This window comes from Symphalangus syndactylus, chromosome 1 (genome assembly GCF_028878055.3).
Source record: "Symphalangus syndactylus isolate Jambi chromosome 1, NHGRI_mSymSyn1-v2.1_pri, whole genome shotgun sequence".
NCBI classification, from domain to species: Eukaryota; Metazoa; Chordata; class Mammalia; order Primates; family Hylobatidae; genus Symphalangus; species Symphalangus syndactylus.
The window spans coordinates 116816488-116841634 of record NC_072423.2 but is presented as its reverse complement, the minus strand read 5'-3'; the positions used below and the strand labels follow the sequence as shown (position 1 = coordinate 116841634).

Genomic DNA, 25147 nt, shown 5'->3' with positions numbered 1-25147 from the left:
TCATAGGTGAAGAAACTGGGGCCTGGAGAGGCTACAGGACTCGCTCAGGGCCACACAGCTAAAAAGTGGTAAAGTGAGGGGTGAAGCTCCGGCAGGCCCTCTCAAGTGGCCACGTTCTTTACCCAAGATTTCTGCCTCATTGTAGTTAACCCTTCTCGTGGAGAACCAAGACTAATCTGCAAAACCACAAGGCTTGAAAAGCACTGGGAGCTGCCCCTTCACCATGAATGAATTCAGGTGTCTTCAGGCCAGATCAGCCTCTGAACCTACACCTACATGGTATAGAAGATGGAGATGCCTCCAGAACCTTCTACACAGGCCCCTACTTGGTGGCATGGGCCTCCAGGGTGGAACAGCCACACCACAGGGGCAAGTGAGTGCTCAGAACCTTCTGCCTCTGGCCAGCCAGCAGCTCACTGGCCAGCCACATGCATGCATGTGTGCAGAGCCCCACCAGGGAGTGTCACGCCAGGGAGCTCCTGTCTCTTCTGGGCACCCTGAGGCAAAGGGAGACAAGGCATAGCAAATTAAAACAGTTGAAGGCACATCACTTGTGCCTCTTTAAGGCAAGCCATAAATACATAATTCTCAAACCTGCTATTCTGATTCCAGGTAATATGTTTTAACCATGGTCTGTGGGCTCTGGAAAGCAGCTGTGAGGAGCAGAGCAATAAATTGGATTGTAAAAGCACAGGATAGAAAAATGATTGCAGCATTTTTACAATTACCGGTTTTCCTCAGTCCACAGAAGAAAGAGTGCTTTCTCTTTGTACTTCTGCAATAAAAGATGTATCCAGGTTAAGTCTGTGTCACTATTGTGTCATCATAATCTAGCATGTATTGATTGTTCGCCACTCACCAAGACACACGGCCTCCCAATTAACCCTCATGCCCACCCGACCAGGCAGGCTCTTCTATCATGTTTCTGCTTTTCACGCAAGTCAGCTGAGACAGAGGGGCCAAAGCTGAGACAGGGTTCAAAGCCACAGGGCTGGTAACTGTGGCAGCCAGGACCCCAACCCAAGGCATCAGACTCCAGAGCATGCTCCTCCCAAGAGGAAAAGTTTTGCTTTTCATTACGTTACTGTGAGGAAAAGGAAAATAGGTCAATTTTCATTCTTCAAATCACATTTTCAACAGGGATTCAGTCTCTGGGCCCTCGGAAACTCGAGCACATGGTCTCTCTAACTGGAGCAGCCAGGTCCCCCCTTTGTACTGGGGGCTGGCAGGACCAATGCTTTGTGTGCAAGCATGCTGCTGCTTTCATTATCTTCCTGCACATTATTAAGAATCCTGCACATTATAAAAGTGAACTTAGATCCGTTGTACCAAGTACAAGCCACTTTCTATTTTTTGCTCTTCTACTTAAATTTTCAAAGATTCTAAAATAGCAGTTGCCATTTTTTACCACCTTCTCTTCTGAAATATTTAATTCTTCCTTGGGCGGTTTAACATTGTGTTGCTCAAGGATTAACTTCCATTTTTTGAAGAGAGTCTATTAGCCAAGGCAGGCAGAAAATGGATTTCACCAAGTGGCAGAGAAGAAGGCCGACAGTGCAAGCGGAGAGAGACAGGGAAGCCTTGGTTTTGCGTTTATAAAGCCACTTGCCCATCAGCAAACCTGGGACCAACTGCCTTTATTAAATGCATACTGATTTTTAAAAAGCAAAGTTTCCCTGCAAAGACTAATTTTAAGGGGATTAATGCTCAATGAATAATGCATTGGGGAAGAACTACTACAGCAATACGTAATGGGGAGAGGAAGAATCAAAGGTGGTGAGGTACACATGTCACCTTCCAGATGCAAAGCAAGTTGGAGAGGGATGGTGGGTCTAAGGCCGATTGGAACATGTGGGCATCTCCCAACTCACCAGCTGGAATGGGAACAGCCAGGATCATGGGCTGCTGCTGTTTCTCTAATTATCTGTTTCTTTTTTTTCTTTTTTCCTTCAGAGACAGGGTCTTGCTCTATTGCCCAGCCTGGAGTGCAGTGGTGCCATCATAGCTCACTACAGCCTCAAACTCCTGGGCTGAGGTGATTCTCCCACTTCAGCTTCCTGAGTAGCTAGGACTACAGGTGTACACCACTATGCTCAGCTAATACTTTTTTTTTGTAGAGATGGGGTCTCTGTATGTGGCCCGGACTGGTCTCAAACTCCTCATCTCAAGCAATCCTCCTGCTTCAGCCTCCCAAAGTGCTGGGATTAACAGGCGTGTTTCTTAATAACTGCCAGAGAAGAGGGGAGGGAAGAAATCATGAGAAAGATGAAAGCCTTGGTGATTTTAGCCTTTTTATGTGAAGGTCCTAATCCAAGCCTTTTTTCTCCCTGCTAGATGACGAAGTCAGATGATGCTGATCATAGATAATTCTGTAAGAGCTCTTGTTTTGGTCAGTTTCTGGCCTCCATTTTCCTCTCCCCTTGGGCTAGGCCCAAAAAGTTTGAAGTTTATTCCTCTCCAGAGACAGCTTTTTCCAACAGCTTCTTGCGGACAGCCGCAATGGGTTACTGCTGTCCTCCACGTGTCTTTGTCTTCTTTCCTGCTCTGTTCAGCCAACAGGACCTCATGTAATCTGTGAGGTATGCAGTTTTTTGCTTCTTTGACCCAAAGTATCAGAATTCACTCGTAGTGGTAGTGGAAGAAAGGGACAGTTTCGTCCGGGCGCGGTGGCTCTCGCCTGCAATCCCAGCACTTTGGGAGGCCGAGATGGGCAGATCACGAGGTCAGGAGATCGAGATCATCCTGGCTAACATGCTGAAAGCCTGTCTCTACTGAAAATACAAAAAAATTAGCCAGGTGTGGTAGGCGCCTGTAGTCCCAGCTACTCCGGAGGCTGAGGCAGGAGAATGGCATGAACCCAGGAGGCGGAGCTTGCAGTGAGCTGAGATCGCGCCACTGCACTCCAGCCTGGGCGACACAGTGAGACTCCATCTCAAAAAAAAAAGAAAAAAAAAAGGGACAGTTTCTTCCCTTAATCCTAACTCAAAAATTTCTAAGCCATGATGTTAGTTATGAGATCAATGTGGGAAAATGTAATTCTTGACCAATGAACTGCAAGGCTGATTCCTAAATCCAGATTGGGTAGTGATGAATTGTTAACTCTTGCCAACTTTTTTTTTCTTGAAAAATAAAAGGGGCTTCTAAAAATTTAAAAGAAATTATTAGGATCCCATCTTTAGCACATTTCTGCCTTGCTACTGGCTCCTTGGGAGACACAGAGGACACTGCCGGTTTTCTACTTTGCTTCAGGATCACTTTCTAACACAGAGGTACAGGAGCCCCCTGGATCTGGGGAGCTGTGAGTGCGCAGGGCTTCCTGAGATGCTTCACAACAGGTTTCACCTGTAAAGGTGGGCACCCACCCCTCCTGGGAAGGCAGGCCCTCTGGCTCCCACATTCTCAACACTCTTTCATCCCCAGGTTTGCAATAATTACAGGGCCAGGCACAGGGTGGAGGGGGTGTGTGGAGAATGCCTCCCAACCTATAGTGCCTAGGGCTAAGGGGGCTCACACCTTGCTGCACATTAGAATTACCTGGGGGAGGGAGGGCCTTTTAGAAACCCTCTTCCAGACTCACCCTAGACTAAATAAATCAAATCTCTGGGGCAAGGGATGCAGGCATCAATACTTGGTCGAACAGCCCACATGAATCCATTGTGCAGCCACGTTCGAGAACCACTGATCTCAACAGACCTCCCAAGGCAGCATTGGGAAGAGATCGATTCAGAATGATACCTGCCTGCATCCTAGTCCCCTTGTATTTAGCAGGCTCTACAGGTCACTGTTTTCCATACTTTTCCGATTGCTTTTTACTTTGTTTTTGACACATTTACTTTGCAGCTTCATTTTCCCCCTACAGTCAGTCAGGCACAAGCTTTAATAGTCATGTTTCTCACCAAGAAGGCAGTTTAAAGCTTTAAGCAGTATATGAGCTTATACTCTTTGTCTGACTTAGTAAATCTACTGTCTTTTAAGCAATGGTAACGAAGACTTCACGATTCCCTTGTAGTTGTTTTGTTGTATTTCACCAGATTTTTTTTCTAAAAGCAAGGATGTGTTTTGGCTGTAAAAGATTATTGTAATTCTTTTAAAATTAAGGATGCCATTGACTTTGGGGCCAGAAAATTCCTTTATTCTAGAATTCTTCCACCAGTGATTACAGTAGGTCTTTTAAAAAATTCTACTGATTTTTAAAAAAATTTACATTTAAGGACAACAGGTATAAAGTTGAAGTACTATGTGAAGCAGGAAGAACAAAATGAAACAGCTGTCATGGCAATCAGCCACTCCTTTTTTTTTTTTTTATAAGACTGTAATAAATAATGTGTTTATGTCCCCACCAGTATGCTTTCTAGAACACATAAGTATGGTATAATGGGAGGCAGAAATCTCTGCTTCAGCTTCTGACTCATCCACTATCTAAACGTGAAATGTTAGGTATAATACTATTTCATTTATTAAGACTGTTTCTATTCTGCCTGCCTCACAGGGCTATTATGTGGTTCCAAAGAGATATAGGTGAAGGCACCTTAAAAAGCCTAACACACTATGTGATAGATGTAAATCTTAAAATGTTAATTAAGGTTGCACTGTCTGCTGTGGCCTTTTTGTACATGGATGGGTACAAGTCTGCCCTAAAATAGGCACCATAAAGACATGATTTAGCAGAAGAACAGAGGTTAAAAGGGAAATTAATAATATAACCAATAACTTTTCAGTGCTGTTTCCCTAATGGCAATTTACATTATGACTTGTAGAGGGTAATTAATTGGTTGAAACACCCCAACATTCATGACAATGCTTTAAAAATGCCTTGCACCATACATCATAGCAGAAAGGCCAGGGGAGTTGGGAAGAGCGAGGGATTCTCAAATAGGTAGGTATTTACTTAATATACTCTGTTTGAATTTTTCAAGTTATTTTAAAGTTCACTGAAATTGTTTAATTGTAGTATGTTTTATATGTAACATATTTTCTCCACCCTGAGGTTAACATTCAATGTTTTTTGTCAGAGACACCTTGGAAAGCAGAGAAGTGCTACAGCTGGGAAGCACAGTGGTGCGCCAAGGCCTGGTCACTGTTGTAACTCACTCACTGTTGTGTGTTTATGCCACAAGACTTACCACTGTTCAGGATAGTAGAATGAAGACATGGGGTAGTCCCTTATATTTACCTTTTTAAGGATAAACATGTATCATACTTTTAAAAAATCATCAAGGTAGAAGGCCTTCTTTTGGAATGATGGAGGTATAAATGAGTGAATAACATGTTCAACAACATGTTCATACACAACAACATATGTTGAGTATGTTTATACTCACCATAACGCCCTTGAGAGCCATTCAGGTTGTTGTGTGTATCGATACTTTGTTCTGTCTTTGTGAAGTAGTGTTCCATAGTATGGATGTATCACAGATTGTTTAATCATTTTCCTATTGAGGGATATTTTGGTTGTTTCCGGTTAAGGACTATTTCAAGTAAAGCTGCTATGAACGATTATATACAAGTTTTCATGTGAACATAAATCATACTTTTTCAGGAACAAATGCCCAGAGTACAATTGCTGGATCACGTAGCAAGTGTATGTTTAGTTTCTGAAGAAATTGCCAAACTGTTTTCCAGAGTGGCTGTACCATTTTACACTCCCACAGGCAATATATGAGAGAGGTGGTTTCTCCCCGTGCTCTCCAGTATTTTGTGCTGTCACTGTTTTTTGTTATCTATACTAAGAAGTGTGTAGTGATATCTCATTGTGGTCTCAATTTGCATTTCCCTAATGGACAGTTCTGTTGAATATTTTTTCATGTGCTTGTTACCTGTATATCCTTTGCAGTGGAATGTCTGTTCATGTCTTTTGCCCATTTTCTAATTGAATTATTTGTTATTTTAATATTGAGTTGTTTGTATATTCTAGATAATAATCCTTTGTAGAATATGTGATTTCCAAATATTTTCTCCCAGTCTATATATTGTCTATTCAACCTCTTAATAGTCTTTCGCAGAGCAAAAGGTTTTAATTTTGTTAAAGTTGAATTATCAATTTTTTTTCTTTTATAGTGTCATGTTATACCTAAGGATTCTTGGCCTACCCCCATATTCTGAAGATTTTCTCATGGTTTTTTTCTAAGTTTTATAGTTTTATATTTAAGTTCATCACCCATTTTGAGTTAATTTTTATATGAGGTGAGATTTAAGTTGAGGTTCATTTTGGGTCTATGAATGTTCAGTTGCTCCAGTGCCATTTGTCGAAATGCTACCCTTCCTCTAATGAATTTCTTTTGCACCTTTGTCAAAAATCAATTGGGAAATAATTTGTGTCTTTCCTTCAACCAATACCACACAGTCCTGAGTACTATAGCTATATCATAAGTCTTGAAATCAGGTAGATTGATTCATCTCACTTGATTCTTTTTCAAAATTGAGCTATCTAGTTCTTTTGCTTTTACATATACATTTTAAAATAATCTTGTCTGTATCTACAAAATACAGGGATTTTGTTAAGAATTGCATTAAGGCCAGGCACGGTGGCTCACACCTGTAATCCCAGCACTCTGGGAGGCCGAGGTGGGTGGATCACCTGAGGTTGGGAGTTTGAGACCAGCCTGAGCAACATGGAGAAACCCCGTCTCTACTAAAAATGCAAAATTAGCCCGGTGTGGTGGCGCATGCCTGTAATCCCAGCTACTCAGGAGGCTGAGGCAGGAGAATCATTTGAACCTGGGAAGCGGAGGTTGTGGTGAGCCAAGATCGCACTGTTGCACTCCAGCCTGAGCAACAAGAGTGAAACTCCATCTCAAAAAAAAAAAAAAAAAAAGAATTGCATTAAACCTGTATCATTTTGGGCAGAATTGACATCTTTACTATGTTGAGTTTTCAAATCCATGAACACAATATGCCTCTCCATTTATTTAGATTTTGTATTTCTTTCATTAGCATTTTGTGGTTTTCAGCATTCAAGTTCTGTGCAAGTTTTGTTAGATTTACATGTGTAAGACGAATAAAACAATTTTTTCCCTCTACTCCCACACCACTCCACATAATACTCCTGACAGCAGCTGTGTAGAGGTAGTTCCCCACACTGCATGCAGTTCTTCAGAGGACACCACCTGGGCGTCCTATAATTCAATTCAATTGTGACACTATCTACCTGGAGATAACATCAGAACCCGCAGTTGAAGGGCTCAGTCCCGCAAGATTCCCCCACCTTCAGATGCCAATCACAGGTAGTAGGTTGTCGTCTATACTTCTGATTGACCAGCTCTAAATCTGGGCTCCCACACCCTCTTATTGGCTCTATTAATTTGCTAGAGTGGCTCACAGAACTCAGGGAAACACTTGACTTACACTTACTGGCTTATTAAAAAAGGATACAGATGGACAACCAGATGAAGGGGTACATAGGGTGAGGTCTGGAAGGGTCCTGAGCACAGGAACTTCTATTACATGGAATTGGGGTGCCCTACCCTCCTGGCACACAGATGTGTTTGCCAACCTGGAACGCCTCTGAATGCCATAGTTGAGAGATTTTTATGGATGCTTCATCACATAGGCATGATGAATTCTTAACTCTCCAGCACCTCTCTGCTCTATGGAGACTGGTGGGGGTGACTAAAAGCTCCAAGCTTAAATTAGACGGGCATGGTGGCACGTGCCTGTAATTCCAGCTACTAGGGGGAGCTGAGGCAGGAGGATCGCTTGAACCTGGGAGTCAGAGGTTGTAGTGAGCCGAGATCGTGCCACTGCACTCCAGCCTGGGCGACAAAGCAAGACTCCGTCTTAAACAAAACAAAACAAAACAAAAACCTCCAAGCTTATAATTAAGGCTTGGTTGTGTTTATGGTTCTGGTGACCAGTCCCCACCTAGGAGCCCACCAAGAGTCACCTTATTAGAATAAAAGATGCATCTGTTATCAGGAACTTCCAAGAGATTTAGAAGCTCTGTGTTAGGAACCTGGGTCAAAGAACAAATTTTAGAACAGAAGATTCCCCTAGTACCCCATCTATAAGGATATTAGGATCTCTGTCTTAAGAACAAGGACAGAGACCAAATATTAGAACAAAAGATCCTCCTAGCACCCCTACTGCTCAGGAAATTACAAGGGTTTTTAGGAGGTCTGTGCCAGGAACTGGGAGGGCAGAGACATACATACATACATACATACATACATACATACATACATACATACATCTTCACAACATGTAAGTATTTTATTTTTAGTGATTATAAATGGTATTTTTTAATTTGGCATTTACGTATTCATTGCTAGCATATAGAAATACAATTGATTTTTTACACGTTTGCTATGTTTATCTTGTATTCTGTAACCTCTCTGAACTTCCTTATGAATTCTAGGAGTTTTCTGGGTTTTCTTTATTTTGCTTTTAGATTCCTTGAGACTTTCTGCATAATTTCATGTTCTCTAGATATACGGACAGCTTTATTTCTTCCCTTTTGTTCTTCATGCCTTTTATTTCTTCCTCTTGCTTTATTACACTGGCTAGAACTTCCAGTACTATGTTGAATAAGAAAGGTGAAGGCAGACATCCTTGCCTTGTCTCATTTTATGGGGTAAGCATTCAGTTTTACACCATGAAGTATATTAATTGTAGAACATTTGGTAGGTGCTTTTTATCAAGTTGAAGAAGTTCTATATTTATATTTTTCTTAGAGTTTTTATCATGAACAGGTACTGAATTTTGTCAAATACTTTTTCTGCATAAATTGATATGATCATGTAATTTTATTCTTTAGCCTGTTATATTGATAGAGTTTTGAATATTGAACCAGCTTGCTTCCCTGGAATAAACCCCATTTGGCCATGGTGTGTAATTCACTTTCTAATACTGCTGAATTTTATTTACTAATGTTTTGTTAAGGAGTTTTGTATCTATTTTTATGAGGCATATTTTGGTCTATAGTTTTCTTTTGTGTACTATCCCTGTCTGGTTTTGATATGAGAGTAATATTGTCTTCATAAGTTGAGAACTGTTTCTTCCTCTTCTATTTACTGGAAGGCAATGTGTTGAACTGGGGTTCATTCTCCTTTGGCGGAATTCTCCTAGGAAAACATCTGGACCAGGAGATTTCCATTTCAGGAGATTTTAAATTACAAATTCAGGCCAGGCGCAGTGGCTCACGCCTATAATTCCAGCACTTTGGGAGGCCGAGGTGGGCGGATCACGAGGTCAGGAGATCGAGACCATCCTGGCTAACACAGTGAAACCCCATCTCTACTAAAAATACAAAAAAAAAAAAAAAAAAAATTAGCCAGGCGTGGTGGCGGGCGCCTGTAGTCCCAGCTACTCGGGAGGCTGAGGCGGGAGAATGGCGTGAACCTGGCAGGCAGAGCTTGCAGTGTGGAGATTGCACCACTGCACTCCAGCCTGGGCGACAGAGCAAGACTCCATCTCAAAAAATAAAATAAAAAATAAATTACAAATTCTATTTCCCTAATAGTTAAAGGGCTATTCCAATTATCTATTTCATGTTGGGAGAGTTTGGTGTTTTTTGAGGAATTGGTTCATTTTATCTAACTTATCAAATTTATGTGTGTAGAGTTGTTCATAGTAATTACTATCCTTTTGATGTCTATACAGTCCATAAAATCTCCTGTGCTTTCTTGATATTGATAATTTCTGTTTTCTTTCATTTTTGCTTTATCACTCTAGAAATTTGTCAATTTTCTTGATTCTTTTCTAAGAACCGATTTCTGTTTCATTCATTTTCTGTACTTTTCTATTTTCAATTTCACTGGTTTCTGCTTGTTACTGTTTCCTTTCTTTGCTTGCTTTGGGTTTATTTTGCTTTTTTTCTAGGTTCTTGAGGTAGGAGTTTAGATTATTATTATTTGGGACTCTTCTTCTTTTCTAATATAAGCATTAATGATGCCCCTTTCCTAGCTCTTTGGCTATTGAGATAATTTTTAGTTTGGGGGCACCTTTTATTCAACCTTTTTGTCTGTGCCCTGTTGCATTTCCAGGTCAATGGCTTCTTCACCTCCAGGTCTGGAACAGATGAGGCAAAAAGAAAAGCTAGTAAAGTCATCACTGTCATTCTTTGGGGCCCAGGGTCCCCCGCTAGACTTATTGCATCTCTCCTCTTTTCATATCTGTATCTCTGTGATGTGAAGATACAGATATAGATACAGCTATATCTAGGCATCTTACTAAACAATTTAATAATTCTAACCACTTTCAAGTGGATGAACTTGGATTTTGGAGGATAATAATCACAAACTTTGAAAAATACTATGTTTTCTCTTTCTTTCCAATATTTGTACCTCACTTCATTTTCTGGCCACTGCCTTTCCCAAGACCACTGGTGTAATGTGGAAGTAATCACAATGATGGCCATTTATCCATCTCTTACTTCTTGCATTTCAGTGTTAAATAGAATTGCTTTATAGGTTTCTGTAGGAACTGATGTTTTGAGTCATCAAATGTTGGTACTGAATTTATCAAGATGATTGTGTGGTTTTTCTATTGATTAGTTGAATCATAGTAATGGATTCTTCTAATGTTGAGTCATCCTTGCATTCCTAGGATCAATTCTTCTAGATCATGTTGTGTTACTCTTTAAAGACACTACTGATTTTGAGTTAGGAAATTATATTAGGATTTTTGCTTATGTATGCATTAATAAGATTGTGCTTAGAACCCCTCCTGCACACCAAACCAATAGCCTCTTTCAGAGGGGTCATTTGTTCTTCCTATGGTCACTCTATTAAATTAATATCAAATTTCCTTTTAAATACTAAATTTCTTCCTATTAAATGCCTTGCCTGGCTTTTGCAGGCATTTTGAGTTGTTGAACTCTGGTCTGTACTTTGCTATTTTAGTGCCATACTATCCACTTTTGGTATCTAGGTTATGCTAGCTTTGTAGAATAAATTGAGACGTTCTATATATTTTCTATGTTCTATGCAGTCTAGCACAGGAATTAATATGTACTTTACACTTTAAAGGTTGTTAAAAGTAAAAAAAAAAAAAAAAATGTAGTGAGTAGTAAAACCATCTGGGCCTGGGACCTGGCTGGTGGGGGGTGGGATCTTTGACTATCTTTTCAACTTTTTTTCCTATAGTTTCTGATCTTTTCAGGTTTTCTACCTCTTTTTTAATCATTTTAGTAGTTCATATATGTCTAGAAAATTTTTATTTCCACATTTATTCTTCCAAAATTATTTTAAATGTACTGGTATTTGCATATGTACTGTCTAATAATTTGAAATCAAATTCATATCTGTAGTTATACCCTCTGTATTACTGCTAAGTTTGTTTTGTTTACTCTTTTTCATACTGGTCTTTTATTGATCTTAACATCTTTTGGGTTTTAATGATCAAACCGACTTGTTTGTTTTCTATTTCATCATCCTACTTTTTCTTTATTGAATTCCTTTCTTCTTTTTTTTTTTAAAGAACCTTATTATTGTTTAGCACATTTTCAATCTTTGTTATTTTGCATTTTAAACTTTGACTCTGTCTTTGATGCGTCCTGTAAATTTTGAGCTGAGTGCTCTGATTATTACTCATCGCTATATGGTCTCTAATTTCAGCTTTGATTTTCTTTTATAAATTACTCTTGGGTTAGAGCCCCAAGAGATCTGTAGTATTTCTCTTTTGAGGGTTTTATTAAGATTTTATTTCTGGCTGAATACTGAGTCAGATTTTTTAAGTGTTCTATAGAAATTTAAACATGTATTTTATGTTTGTTGAAAACCAAGCTTACATATGAAAATTATCTAGCTCAATGATTGTGTATTCAAATTATCTATACCCTTACCTATTTTTTCATCTGCTTGGTCTGTCAATGTCTGAGAAAGATGTGCCAAAGTTCCTCACCATGATTACGGGTTAACAGTTTCTGCTTGCATTTCTAACACTTGTTACACAGTTCCATGCTGTGTTGTTCAGTGGAGAAAGGTTTGTGGCTACTATTATCTTCTAGATTGCATCTTTAATCCATATAAAATATTCTCTTGCTTTTGGCCTTGAATTCTATTTTTGTCTGACATTAATACTGTGTTTTTTGCTTTCTTTTTGACAACATTTAGTTGGTTTATCTCCAGTCATTCTATGTCATTGTAAAATAACAAACAGCTTGGTTCTGTACATTTCCCATCTGAAAGTCTGCTAACAGGAGACTCTAAACGGTATTTATTATAGATATTGGTATATTTGGACTTATCCCTGTCATTCATTTTCATTTTCTACTTAATATGCTTCTTGTTTCTCTACCTGCCTCCTTTTTCTTTATTGCTATATTCATAATGTTTTCTTTTTCATCCTTCTGTGCTTTGGAAGTTTTATATACTATTCTTCTTATTTTTTAAATTTTTTCTTTTATTTATTTATTGAGACAGGGTCTTGCTGTGTTACCCAGGCTGGAGTGCAGTGGTGCGATTATGGCTCACTGCAGCCTCAACCTCCCAAGTAGCTAGGACTACAGGTGCACACCACCATACTTTTTTTTTTTTTTTTTAGAGACAGGATCTCACTGTGTTGCCCAGACTGGTCTTGAACTCCTGGGCTCAAAGTGATCCTCCTGCCTCAGCCTCCCAAAGTGCTGGGATTACAAGCTTGAACCACTGCACCCGGCTGACTCTTTAGTTATTTAAAGCAGAGTATTTAATCCTTATCATTGATGGGAAACTATAATTTTAATCAAAACTTGTAATCTACCCTCCCCCACCAAGACAAAATCTTTAGCACATTTTTACATGTTTTTAACTTCCAAGGATTTGTCACCTCCTGATTGTCCTTTTTTCACAATAACCTGTTGTTGTTTTACCAATGCACTGTATCTTTGGAGAGAGAGAAAGAGTCTGCGTGTGTAGTGTATAAGTTCTGTTATCTGCATTGGAGTCTAGTTGTATTTATCCTCAACTGTCTCTATTGTGCAAATGATTTCCTCAAATATCTGATGATTCTTGCCTGTCCATTCATATTTTAAATACACAAACGTGTGAACTGATTGTCATGTGTTTCCTCAGCAGTCATGAGCCTTGGTTTCCACTGCAGATCTCACGTCTGGAGGGAAGGGATGACTAAGAGCCACATGTCAGTAGCAGGTTTCCCTTTGGGGGGCCTGGGAAGTGAGCAGCCCGCTGCTGGGACCTCCATGGGGTGTCATAGGGAAGCTTCATCCTGTGGAGCAGTTTCCCAGAGCTCACTTCTGAACAGAGTTGTGTTTCTCTTTTCCTCACCTTATCCTTGACGCTGTCTACTGAGGTACCTTGTGCCCTCTGACTGATGTTCTAGACTCAGTATCCCGGAGAACAGTCCCTACACATTCTAGACCAATTCCCAGCCTTAAGGGCTACACTCATGGGTCAAGCTGGGTCAAGCTTGGTCACACACACTGCCTCCAGCCTTCCACACAGCTGGGGAAGGGGCAGGAAGGATTGGTTCCTGTGTGTAGACTATCTTTTAACTTAGTCTGCCCTTCCTCCACATTTGGAGTTTTTTCAGCCTACCATTGTGAAGACTCTCTTACCTCTGCTGAGCCTACCACTAGGCCCGTGCAGGGTAGCAGTTCACTACTGTAACTTTCCCATCAACCTGCCCCACCTGCTTTCTGTCTTCTAGAAGTTCATCAATGTACCTGGGATGCTAATAGGGCCCACCTTTCTGTGCTATTAAGGATTTATTTTCTTTCTTGGTGAAGGGAAGAAAACATTTATGCTTGGTCTGCTATCTTGAACCAAAAGTCTAGAAGGGGGTTTAGGATGTTACAAACATAGCTTTTTGAGTGAAAAAACAAATCACTAAAATATTTTTTCTATAAATAATTCTAAAAGAGACATCTCTTTTCCTTTAAATGTTAGACAAACACTACTACATTCCTATATTTTATTTGACTAAGATTAGAATGAAGTAGTGGGCACTATTGTCCCTACAGAGGCTGAGTGTTGGGGCTAAGCCTGTATTGGCAGCATTGGTCATATACACTGTCTGCCTGTATTAAAATGTAACTACTATTAGCAAATGAAATTAAATACTTCAGTTGCCTAGTAACTAATCCAATCTGAGAAAGAAGCAAAAATAGAATACATAAATTTAGAAATTTTAGGCCACGTGCCAAACAAAATATTCTTGCTATATCCTTTTGATCATCTGCGATTTGAATGGAAGAAAGAGTATTTTGGTGTCAAGGCAACATTTGTGTTGACATTTCTTGGAAAAAGTGAATACTGCTTGATAACTGAACATACATGAGAAATCATCTGGCTTCCCAGGGACCTCTGGCCACACTATCCCTCAAAATCACCAAATGGAAGAAGCTCTGACTAGTAGCAATTTATTTTTCTGACTTAATTAAAAAGCCAAAGGGCATTATGTGATGTCAGCCACATTGTACTGTTAGAAGAAAAGTATAAACCATCTCTTTTACCCATTTTCATGAAAATAAAAATATCAAGCAGCTTTTCAACAAGACACAAAAAAATTAAGAAACAATTTAATGTTTTGTGTACATGAAGTAATTACCGGGGGGCCATATATTACAGTTCAAAGAAATACCATGATATTGACATTAAATGTGATGTCAGTTACTTCAAATATTACTTTTTTCTGTCTCCATTAAAAAGTGAAAAAATGTATTTACAGATGACATATTTCAAAATAGTAAGTAAAAAAGAAAATGAAAAAATTGTGCCCCTCCAAATAAAAAGAATGTAAAACTTAAAGAAGACTTATAAGACTAGTACAATGAATTTCATATACTCTGGACCCAGATTGATTACTTTATAACTTCTCTCCCTGTCTCCCTTTCTCTCTGTCTCTCTTACACACACACACAAATGTGTGCGTGTACATATATACACATTCTCCCCTAAACCATTTGGGAATTAGTTTGTCTTTAAATATTTCATTATGCATTTCCTGAGAACATAACCAAGCACAATTATACAATTCAGGAAATTTAACATTGATATAATATTGTATCAGTAAAATTGTATTAGTATTGTATTGATACAGTATCACTATCCATATTCACATTTTGCCACTAGTCCCAATAATGTCCTTTACAGACATTTCTTTTTCCCTTGATCCAGGATTCAGTCCAGTAGCGTGCATTGCATTTGGTTATGTTTCTTTGATCTTCATAATGTGAAACAGTCCCTCCAGCCTTTCCTGTCTTTCATGACATTGACATTTTTGAAGAAAACCAAGAATGGCTCTTATTTTGGGTTTTTGTGGCATTTCTTCATGATTAGATAGAAGACACATTTTCAGTCATTAATCGCAATCTTCTTTTGAATAATCTAAGTCCTTAAGAGGACCATCAGGTAGAAGATGGTTAGCAAACATCAGAGCCTGTCAGTCCAAAGCGTAGCTGGGTCAGGTGTGGCTCTTGGCTGGGGGTGGCTGGCAACCTTGCCAGCCCAGGCCCATGTGCCGAGGGCGGTGGCCCCGGCTCTCTGGTGTATCACCACTTGGCACACAGTAGGCACTTCCTAACAAAGTACGCAGGGACTCATTCCAAAATAGGAAAGCAATCATTTGAGCATGAAACCTATTTTTTCCACTCTCTCTTAGAAATATAAAAGCTCATAAAAGAAGAGGCCACAAACATTAGCAAAAATATTTGGGCTATCTAAATGTTCTTCTTTTACTATTAGCAAGTTAAGTATATATATATGTACTTACCAGCTCTCTTCAGCTTCCATAATACCTTCTCAACTGCTTCCCCTCTCCTCTGCTTTGTGCAAAGACCAAGGGAAGAGTGGGCAGCTCTTTGGAACAAAGATGTTGCTTCTCAGTCTTTTATATTATATATATATATATATACACATAAATACTTTAAGTTCTAGGGTACATGTGCACAATGTGCAGGTTTGATACATAGGTATACATGTGCTATGTTGGTTTGCTGCACCCATCAACTCATCATTTACATTAGGTATTTCTCCTAATGCTATCCCTCCCCCAGCCCCCCAACCTCGACAGGCCCCGGTGTGTGATGTTTCCCGCCCTGTGTCCAAGTGATCTCATTGTTCAGTTCCCACCTATGAGTGAGAATATGTGGTGGTTGGTTTTCTGTCCTTGTGATAGTTTGCTGAGAATGATGGTTTCCAGCTTCATCCATGTCGCTGCAAAGGACATGAACTCATCCTTTTTTATGGCTGCATAGTATTCCATGGTGTATATGTGCCACATTTTCTTAATCCAGTCTACCATTGATGGACATTTGGGTTGGTTCCAAGTCTTTGCTATTGTGAAAAGTTTTTAAACTGATACCAACTTGAACTGTTTAAAGACAGTTGATAATTTGAAGGGTGAGAATTATGAGTAAACATCACTGGCAATGGAAATAAGTTAGTAAAATAGGCTAAAAAGGGAAGTTCACATTCAGGCCAGTGAGCTAAATGTATATAACCTGCCCATCTTAAAGTCAGGTTTTGCCCCCACATCCACGTTTTCAATGATGGATTAGGTTAGGGAAGGTTTTTGTGGGAACTGTGTGTGTATGTAAGAGCTTATGTTTACATGTGGTTGGATTTGGAAGAGGAAATATTCAAAGACCTGTTTCTTGTTCTCAGGACGTAAGAGTTCCATGTCTAAGTGTCCCAGGGCCACAGATTTTTCACTGGCATGGCCTATTATCACCCACATCCACAGGCATGTGCACATTATAAATTCTGGACAGTGTCAAACAGTTCTTTTTGGCCTCTGTGTGCAACCTCTTTGGTGTCCAACTTCATTCCTTTCTGCAGCTCTTTCCTTCTCTTCCTCCATTCTCATCTTTCTGCAGTTTTTGCCAATCTCAAAAGTGCAGGCCGGAAACATTATAGCAGTCGCCCCAGGGCTGTGATGTCAAGTTCTTTGGACTTCTCACCATAATGCTTTGTGCATCCTTCTGATTTGCAACTCTTATTTTTTTATGGCTTGAACCTGAGTCATCGTTCTGAGCTTAAGTTCTTACCGGCTCTCTTCAGCTTCCATAATACCTTCTCAACTGCTTCCCCTCTCTGCTTTGTGCAAAGACCAAGGGAAGAGTGGGCAGCTCTTTGGAACAAAGATGTTGCTTCTCAGTCTTTTATTTATTCAAAAAGCATTTATTGAGCATCTACTATGTGCCAGGCACTGTTCTTGGCATTAGAGGTAGAGGTGAACAGGTCAGATGAGCTCCCCACCCTCATGGAGTTTACATTCCAGTGGGAATCATGTGGTAGACTGGGATGTAAATACAGGAAGTTCATAGTTTCCGATGGAGATAAGCATTAATGATGACAATCAAATGGGTTAACATGAAAGACAGCAGGAAATGGTTAGGGCACTGACCCTGGCTCCCAGTCTGTCCTCTCAGAGAGGATGCCCTCTCTAACTATGGGTTTTGCTCTGGTACTCCTCTGCACAAGCTGCTCATCTGTTCCCTCTTTTCCCTTGGGCTGGATCCAGGGTAAGTATGGGGGGAGATGCCAGCAAGACCCTAGGAGCTCCTTAGGAAATGCTAAATTACTTGGAGTCAAGACAGGGTGTGTACCTCTCACAGGCATAACCTGGGGGTCAAGGAACTGAATGATCCCATTCGATAATCTGAGAACTTACTTCCTAAAGAAAAAGACTTAGTTCGTTTAAGGGGAAGCTAATAGAGCATGATTTGTTTAACCTAATTTTTATGTGGAAAAAAATCAGAACTATGGTACAACAAATTTAGATTAGATAACATCTTGCTTATACTTTCTAGATGTGATGTGACAGTACTGTACTGTGTAGTTAACTCAGTGATTTCTGTAACTCTTAGTAATTACCATTTCAATTACATCTGCCCCTAAAATCGGGCCATATGCAAGTCTCTCGCATATTATTTATCTTTCAAAACGAAAAGGTAACAGACTGAAATTATGACTTTAAACAGTGTAGGCATTATTTTTCCCACATCTTTTCAAAAGGTCACATCTTTGGGCTAAGGTTTAAATTTTGGAATGCATCTAGCTAGCTTGGGTTGGGCATGAGAGGAAGGAACAGCTGTATCTGTTCAGGGGTTAATTGGTAACAATCCTCTAAGCCATTGAAATGAATTCTTTTCCTCAGGCTGATGCCAGAGATAGTTGTATTATGAATTTAGCTGTGAGCAATTTTACATTGTATAGTACATAAAAGAGCATACACATTGTCCAATAAAAGACACGTGCTCTCACCAAAACTTAACCTAAGGGACTCATTTGGGGAGTGAGAGAGCAAGGCAGTTCTCATGCCTTTGGTAGGACAGAACCACTGCATCCAGCCAGGCCAACCTCACTTATATGTGGTGCTTCTCCATAGTCTGAAAAGGGCTTCCTTAGTCCTGCCATAGCACAAAGCTCAGATTCTCTTTGACCTTCACCCTGTCCTGCAATCCATGGGCTATGTGGGCAGCCCCGGGCCAGGGGAGCACTGGTTGGAGGGCTTTGATGCCCCCACCTTGCTTTGAAGGGGACACAGGGCACTGCTCTCCTTTCCTCTGCTATCTCCGGATTCCAAAACTCCTGAAAATGACAGATGCCCAATGGTAGAGCTGAAATGAACACCGTTTTTGCATTTTCAGTTGAGGTGGCCCATGAGGGACAACAGAGGCCTCCCTGGAGAGACTGTGGCCCACATAACCCTCACTAAGGTCAACAAAGCAAGGCCAGAAGGTCAAACTTCCTGCCTTCGGGGATTTGTAGCCCTTTAACCTCTGGAGAGAGAAAGTTCAAAAAAGAGGTCCCTTGAATGGCCCAGTGCACAGATTTTATCACAGTACAACACAACACACGGACCGAGATTTCTCTACCCTTCCCACACCTGAGCAGCACCAGTCTGCAACGTCGTAAGGTTCCTAAGCAAAGAAAGCATAAAACTGGCAAAACCTGAGTGTCCCTGTGATTCCCTGGTGAACTTAATAGCCCTTCCACCTCTACCCCATGGGTCCGCCACCATTTTTCCTTCTTCTGAATCCTAAATGCGGCCAGCTATGGCCTAGAAAGTGTGGACCACTCACATGGTGCCTTACCCCAAGAGCAGCCTCCTAATCCAGAGAGAGACAGACCCAAACGAGGAGGAGAAAATAAACAATCTTCCATCTGCAAGAGCCTTTTTTTTTTTTTTAGCACAATGTGAAAGTAACCTAAAAGATAAAAGTAAAAACTTGAGATTCCAAAGAAAATGAACTGTAGTGGAAAGCATGATATATACACAATTGCACTCCATGACTGTCAAAATGCAGCAGGGAGAATCATTGTCCCTTGGTAATTATGCGCATCCATTAGCATGGCATCCATTCTTTGTCAGAAGCGTTTGGTGACAGTCTCTCCAGAGAAGCACACAGCTCGCGTGGCCTGCAGTTAGATGGCCAGGACGCACCTCCCCCAGGGAAATGCTGCTGCTAACACCATATTAAAGGCAGAGTTTGTTGGGTTTTGTTTTTTTAATCTCAGATGCCAGTGCAGGGCACAAGATGTTTATTATAATTTTATAGACACCTCTAACAAAAGCTTCACTCAGGAAGGAAAATTAAATGTTAAGATTTCGGGGATGGTGGGGGTAGGGTGGTAAGCTGCAGAAGGTTGGAAAAGAGAGGAGAAGTGTCATTTCCTTTCCTTTAGGAAAGAGAAAGACGGGGCAAGCCATAAACATAGCTTCATTCCCAAGCTGGCAATTCTTACACTTAATATGTTTTGTCAGGCAAGTCTTCAATACAGATTAAAATGAAATGTCAAGTAATTTCCACCTCTCGGCCGCTCATGTCTGTGAACAATGGAGAGTGTTTTGATGAATGTCAGTTAATGGCACTTACGCTCTTGTAGATTTCATCCTCGCAGCAAGGTCTAAGAAATGGGGGGGTTAGGGGGCTGTGTGTGGAGGGGAGGGATTGGGAAGATTGGTCCATAATCCCCTTCTTACTAATTTGATTCATACTGATGGAAATTGAAAGTGAACCAAAAACAAAATCAGGATGCCCAGAGAAGACGACTCTTTGTTGTTAATTAGGCTCAAAGCAGAAAACATGATTTCTAAGAGCTGGGTCCACTAGGAGAAGGATTTCTTTGCATTTAGATTTTGCCAGGCAGCTTCTACTCCAGTGGAAGGGGCCGGCTGCATTGCTGGGGTGTAAGTCTTTGGTTCAACTGGGAAGTTTGCAGCAAGTCTCTCAATAGTCACACTTTCCAGTCAGTTCCATCCTGACACAAACCCGAAGCTGCAAAACCCACAGGCTGAGCCTTGTTATCTCATTTCCCCGCACATCACTGCCTTTGCAATTTTGCATTTTGAACTCCCAGTGTGGGGTAATTTTGAAGAGTAGGATAAAAACTGAAGCGCCAGCAGAATTCTATCACCCAGGGATTTAAATCCTCACCTTCCTCACAACTGGCATGTGCAGTGTACTTATTTCTCTTATCCTGTTCTTAAGCTTGATTGGGAGGATTTGGTTTTCGCTTATTCTCTTACTGCCTGGAATAGGAGCTTTAACTGGAAATTGCTGACTAATTTTACGGTTGTGTAGGTAACAGGGAACACTTCTGTCTGGTAATCATTGTGAACAACATCTCTCTGTATTCAAAGTCTAGTGAGTTACATTGGTATTCCCTTCACAATCGCAGTGACCAGCCCATTGACTCAGCTTTGGTGCTTACGTGTTTCTTGTTGGTTTGCTTTTTGGAATCACTGCTTACCAAATTTTGTAGTATCAAACCCAGCCTTTTTAGATGTTGAATCAAAGAAATTCCTGGGAGGTATGGAAAAATTATTTTCCAGAAATGGAAGTCCCAAGAGCAAGGGGAATAAAACTAAGGTGTGTTGGGCTCCTCTGTTCTCCTATGTACCCCATGGTCATTCCCTCTCCCCCACCTCATCTGCGGAAAAACCCTCTGAAGGGGTTGCTGTCCCTATCTCACCCAAAGGAAACTGAGCTCACTGGCTTGCTCAAGACCCTGCATGGCTAGGGAGGCCAGAGCAAGGCAGGCTGATGGGTCTGTCTGACCCAAAGTCCAGCTCTCTCACTGAAGCCTTATCTTTTGGAAAGCTTCCAACAGTAACTCAGGAATTGAGCTTACTTGCTAAAAAAAAAAAAAAAAAAAAAAAAAAGATTGATGAAACAACCTTCTGGTTATACTTGTACACTGATGCTGAATCCTGTTTTAAATGTTTTAACCTTGCACATTCTGGTCAGTGATTCGTCTCAAAGCAAAAAACATGATTTCCGAGAACTGAGTCCACTTGGCAGAGGATCACTTTGCATTAAAGGAATCATACATTTTCTCATGTACGTTTCAGAGGCCGTGTGAGTTTTCACCTTCCTGGATAATCAGGAATGTCCATTTTGCTGCCAGTTCTAGGCTTTTCAAAACTAAAGTTTTAAAGAGGTGCTTCTAAAACATGAATGAAATGGAATGGCATGAATCGGTCTCCCGTCTTCATCGGGGGCATTTGGAAAAGCAGTGAAGAGTAGGCAACCTGCCTGCCTGTGAGGAAAGGAAGGGCCACACTCCCTGAAGATGCCTGGGAACAGGAGGACTGTGGCTCAAGCACAAGCCAAATGCTCGTGACTGACCCAGAAGCCCACGACCACTCCCCGCCATCACAATCCAGAGGCACACTGTTGTCTCGGCATCTGGGGAATGAGCACCAGCCTCCCGGGCTTGTCATCACTATCACTGGGAGAATGGTGGAGGCAGGGGAAGCACATGAGTGAGGCCGAGTCTCCATTTCCTCACCCATTAAGTGGGGACAATGACGCCCACCTTTCAGGGTTGCTGCAAGGCTTGGGGAGGGGGTTTGTGGAGCACCAGGCATGGTCAGGCTTGGTGAAAGATGGCTACTGCAACAGAGGGGTTGCAGAAGATTCCAGCTAAGCCAGCTATCTCTAGCCTTCCTCAGCCAACCTGAACTCAGTTACTGCTGCTTTTTCATAGTCTGTCTTTGAGAACAATTCAAGTCTTCTTGCATTTGGAGGGAGTATATAGGTGGGAGTTTAAGGTGCCAGGGAGGTGAATATTGAGTCTTCAGCCCCCTCCTGGAAAGACTAGTTCAGAAAAGCAGCTTTGTCAGGCCAGAAAGCTGCAGGGCGTCTCCTCAGGTTCTTTCCTCTGGGACCTTCTCAGGATCAGAGGGATTCTTCAATTTCTAAATCAAAGTAAAATCTCTGGCAAAACACCAAAATAGAGCAGAGTGTCTCTGTCAGCCAGTTTTGCTTCCTGAAGAACCGTTTCCGCAGGCAGAAACACCAGTGGTCACTAGAGGAGCAGGAGGGTTGCAGCCCAGGAGCCCTGCCTCAGCCTAGACCCTCCACCAAGCGGAAGGCAGGGGATTTTCTGCTTCCCAGGGCAGCAGGGGCATTCCTACAAAAGGATTACAAGATTTTGCAATTTACATTGGTGAAAACCTGAAGAATGTGCATAGGAATGGATTTAAGGATGTTGGACCAAAGATGGAGTTGAGAGATCCTGAATTTTATATGTCAGCTGAGCAGCTGGAAGTGGCTCCAAGAGATAGTTTGGTTGGTTAGCTGAAAGTGAGACTCAATGGTTCTACATTCCATGTGGTTTCCAAAACTTCCTTGGCATCATGTAACAGGATGGAATCAAAGGCTTAGAAGGCTGGGATGTGGGAATCAATTTATCATGTGAGCCCTGCACACCCACATTCACACTCTGTCCCTGGAGCAGGCTCAGAGGATACTCCCTTCAGTAAGGCCTTGAGCAGCCTGTCAGTGACTTTTCACATCCCCATTGGCCTGGGAGATCACTGCGGTGGTTGAGCTCCATAGGCTGGACACATTGGTGGGGGTGCTGCCATTGAGATGGGCTCTCTGATTTCAGTGGAGGTGGTAAGATCACTTTGTGTCAGAGACCAGAGATAGGCACTTAACTGCCAGGGACAGAGTGGGCACAGTTACCTAATGGGCATCAAAATTGTTTTTCAATATTGCCATCCAGCTCTTCTACCAACGTGAGTTGTGTGAGGTTTCCTCTCTCCATTATTTTTCTTTGCTTTTACTACAACTACCTAAACACTGTATACCCTATCTTGGCTATTAATTAACTGATACCTCTATTTCGATCCTTTAAAATTTTTCTTCCACATCCTGGAGAAAACCTCTTCCAAGGACATAGTGGGTGCCACAAATACATTATCATTTGGCATAATGGACCCTGAGGCCAGGGGCGTAATTTAGAATGAATGTGCCAAGCGTGTGCCACTCCTTCAGGACAGAGCTGGCGATGGGAACTCCCCACTTTGGTATCTGGGCTTATTTCTGTGGTATTAGAGGCACCTCTTGGTGAGCTGCCAATTACTGTGACTGTTGATTGAGCCCAAGGATTATCTTTTATTCCCTCTACCAGCCAAGGAGAATGTCATCCCATTTTACAGATGGAGAAACTGTCATCTAATCATTAGGTGTGTGTTGCTGAGCTTTCTCCTTCTATCCCACGTACCCAGAGTGTCCCTGCAAGAGCCTCTTTCAGACCTCCTAGAGTGCAGTATGCTCATCTTAACGCCCCTGCCAACTTAGTTTGAATCAATGTTGTGGAGGAGCTGACTTGCTCATCTTCACTTTGCTAGTCTGGACCCTTCATAGGAGTCAAGAAAATAAAAAGCATTAGTTTCAAAGGAAAGCTAAAGATGTTTGCTAAATATGTATGGTCCCTACCAACCTGTAGTTTCATAAAGGTTAATTGGCTGCTTTAAGCTCCACTGCCTCAGTTTCCCCCATCTGCAAGATGGGGACAAAACCGTCTTGTCACATCCCATTTTATTGCCTCTCAAGGACAAGGAGAACTGAAGTGCAGCCATATCGTCAGCTGAGAAGATGGGCTTTGCTAAAGATTTTCTCATTTCACCCCTGTCTCTTCAGCTTCACTTAAAAGTCCCCCTTCTCCTGCCCCCAGGTCTGTAGCTATTGCCTTAACCCTCAGGAGTAGGGAACAAAGGAAGCACATCAGCTAAGTTGTGGACTTGGTGCTTGTCTAAAGAGTATCCCATCCTTTTTTTTTTTCTGTCTAGTGATATAGAATGGGAGGGAGCAGGGGGGAGGGAAGGATGGTGTCACAAACACACACAGTCTGAGAGCACCCAGCCCTAAAACAGAAAACTCTTCATCCTCTCAACACCTATGCTTCAAAGATTCATAAAATCATGTCACTAGAAGCATCGCGTGAAGTGAACTAAGAGGCACTTGAGGGTGCATGATAATGTTAGCTGTGCCTTGTCACTTTGTTAAAGAATGTGCAAGTGCAGAGAGAATCCAGCAGTGAGTGCCCAGGCAGGCAGAACTCTTCACCCACCACACCCTCCCCCCCCTCCCCTCAACCACCCACCCCCACCCACAGTTTTTTAGCCCAGGGTTAAGATGGCAGGTCCATTATATACTGGACCATCTTTCATGGTCCCTATGAAGTTCAACTGAGTCCCAAGTTTGCTTTTGCTGAGTCTGAAAAGGCTTGCCTTGAAGTTAAGGTGACAAGAGAGTGACTGATTCCTGAAAATTTCTTGCAGAATGAAGGATGAGGTTGGACTTCTCAGTTTGTGTCCATAACAAGGATGGAGAGGCTCAGCAGCACCAACAGGTCAGTAGGTAGGTTTTTTCTGTGCCATATAATTGGGTTCTGAGTTGCTGCAGCCATGGCCTTGGGCCAGGCACGTGATGGTCTGCTTTTGAGGCTCAAGGGTATTGTTATTTCCATCTGAGCAATAAGAAAACAAGCCCAGAGTGAGCACTGGACAGCGTTACAAGGCTGTAGAACACAGCAAAGTCAGGGGAGTAGTCAGCTCTGGGGCATGGAGACATGACTCATGTCCCTGCCCCTCTCCACCCTCTCCCTGGGATTCACTTCCCATGGGGAAGGAGTCCTTGCTCTTGTCTGTGCTTCAGACACTGTCTCAGAATATGGTCTTTCAGTGTCAACATTAAAATTTAATACTTAGGGTTATGGAAGTGTTTTACTTTGAGCCAAGTCTCAGCGACATTTATCTATGCATTCCTCGTTCAGTTATGTCAGTAAATAATTGCACAAATAATTTTTTAAAAAGTGTTACCAAGAAAGCTGCATGGACCCCTTGAATTCTGTCCCCTGCCTTGGTCTCTTCCACTTTCCTGTTCTTCCTGTTTGTGCATCTGAATAAGCCCCTTCCCCAGGCATGTGAGCACATCCATTTGCAGGAAAGCTGCCCCTACCCCCAGGAC

The 25147-nt window shown here is 41.6% G+C and overlaps 1 long non-coding RNA gene across 6 annotated transcripts in view; it reads left to right on the top strand.

Annotated features, from left to right (window-relative positions):
* The window catches only part of LOC129483471 (uncharacterized), a 122822-nt gene that overhangs the window by 79930 nt on the left and 17745 nt on the right, over positions 1-25147 (top strand). For 3 of the 6 annotated variants that reach the window (XR_010114099.1, XR_008658060.2, XR_010114097.1), the window contains exon 4: positions 24460-24530. The exons of 2 other annotated variants lie outside the window; for them this stretch is intronic. This is a non-coding gene — a long non-coding RNA (uncharacterized lncRNA). Of the gene's footprint in view, positions 1-24459; positions 24539-25147 lie in introns of all 6 variants that reach the window. One more of the 6 variants, XR_008658063.2, reaches the window with a different exon arrangement.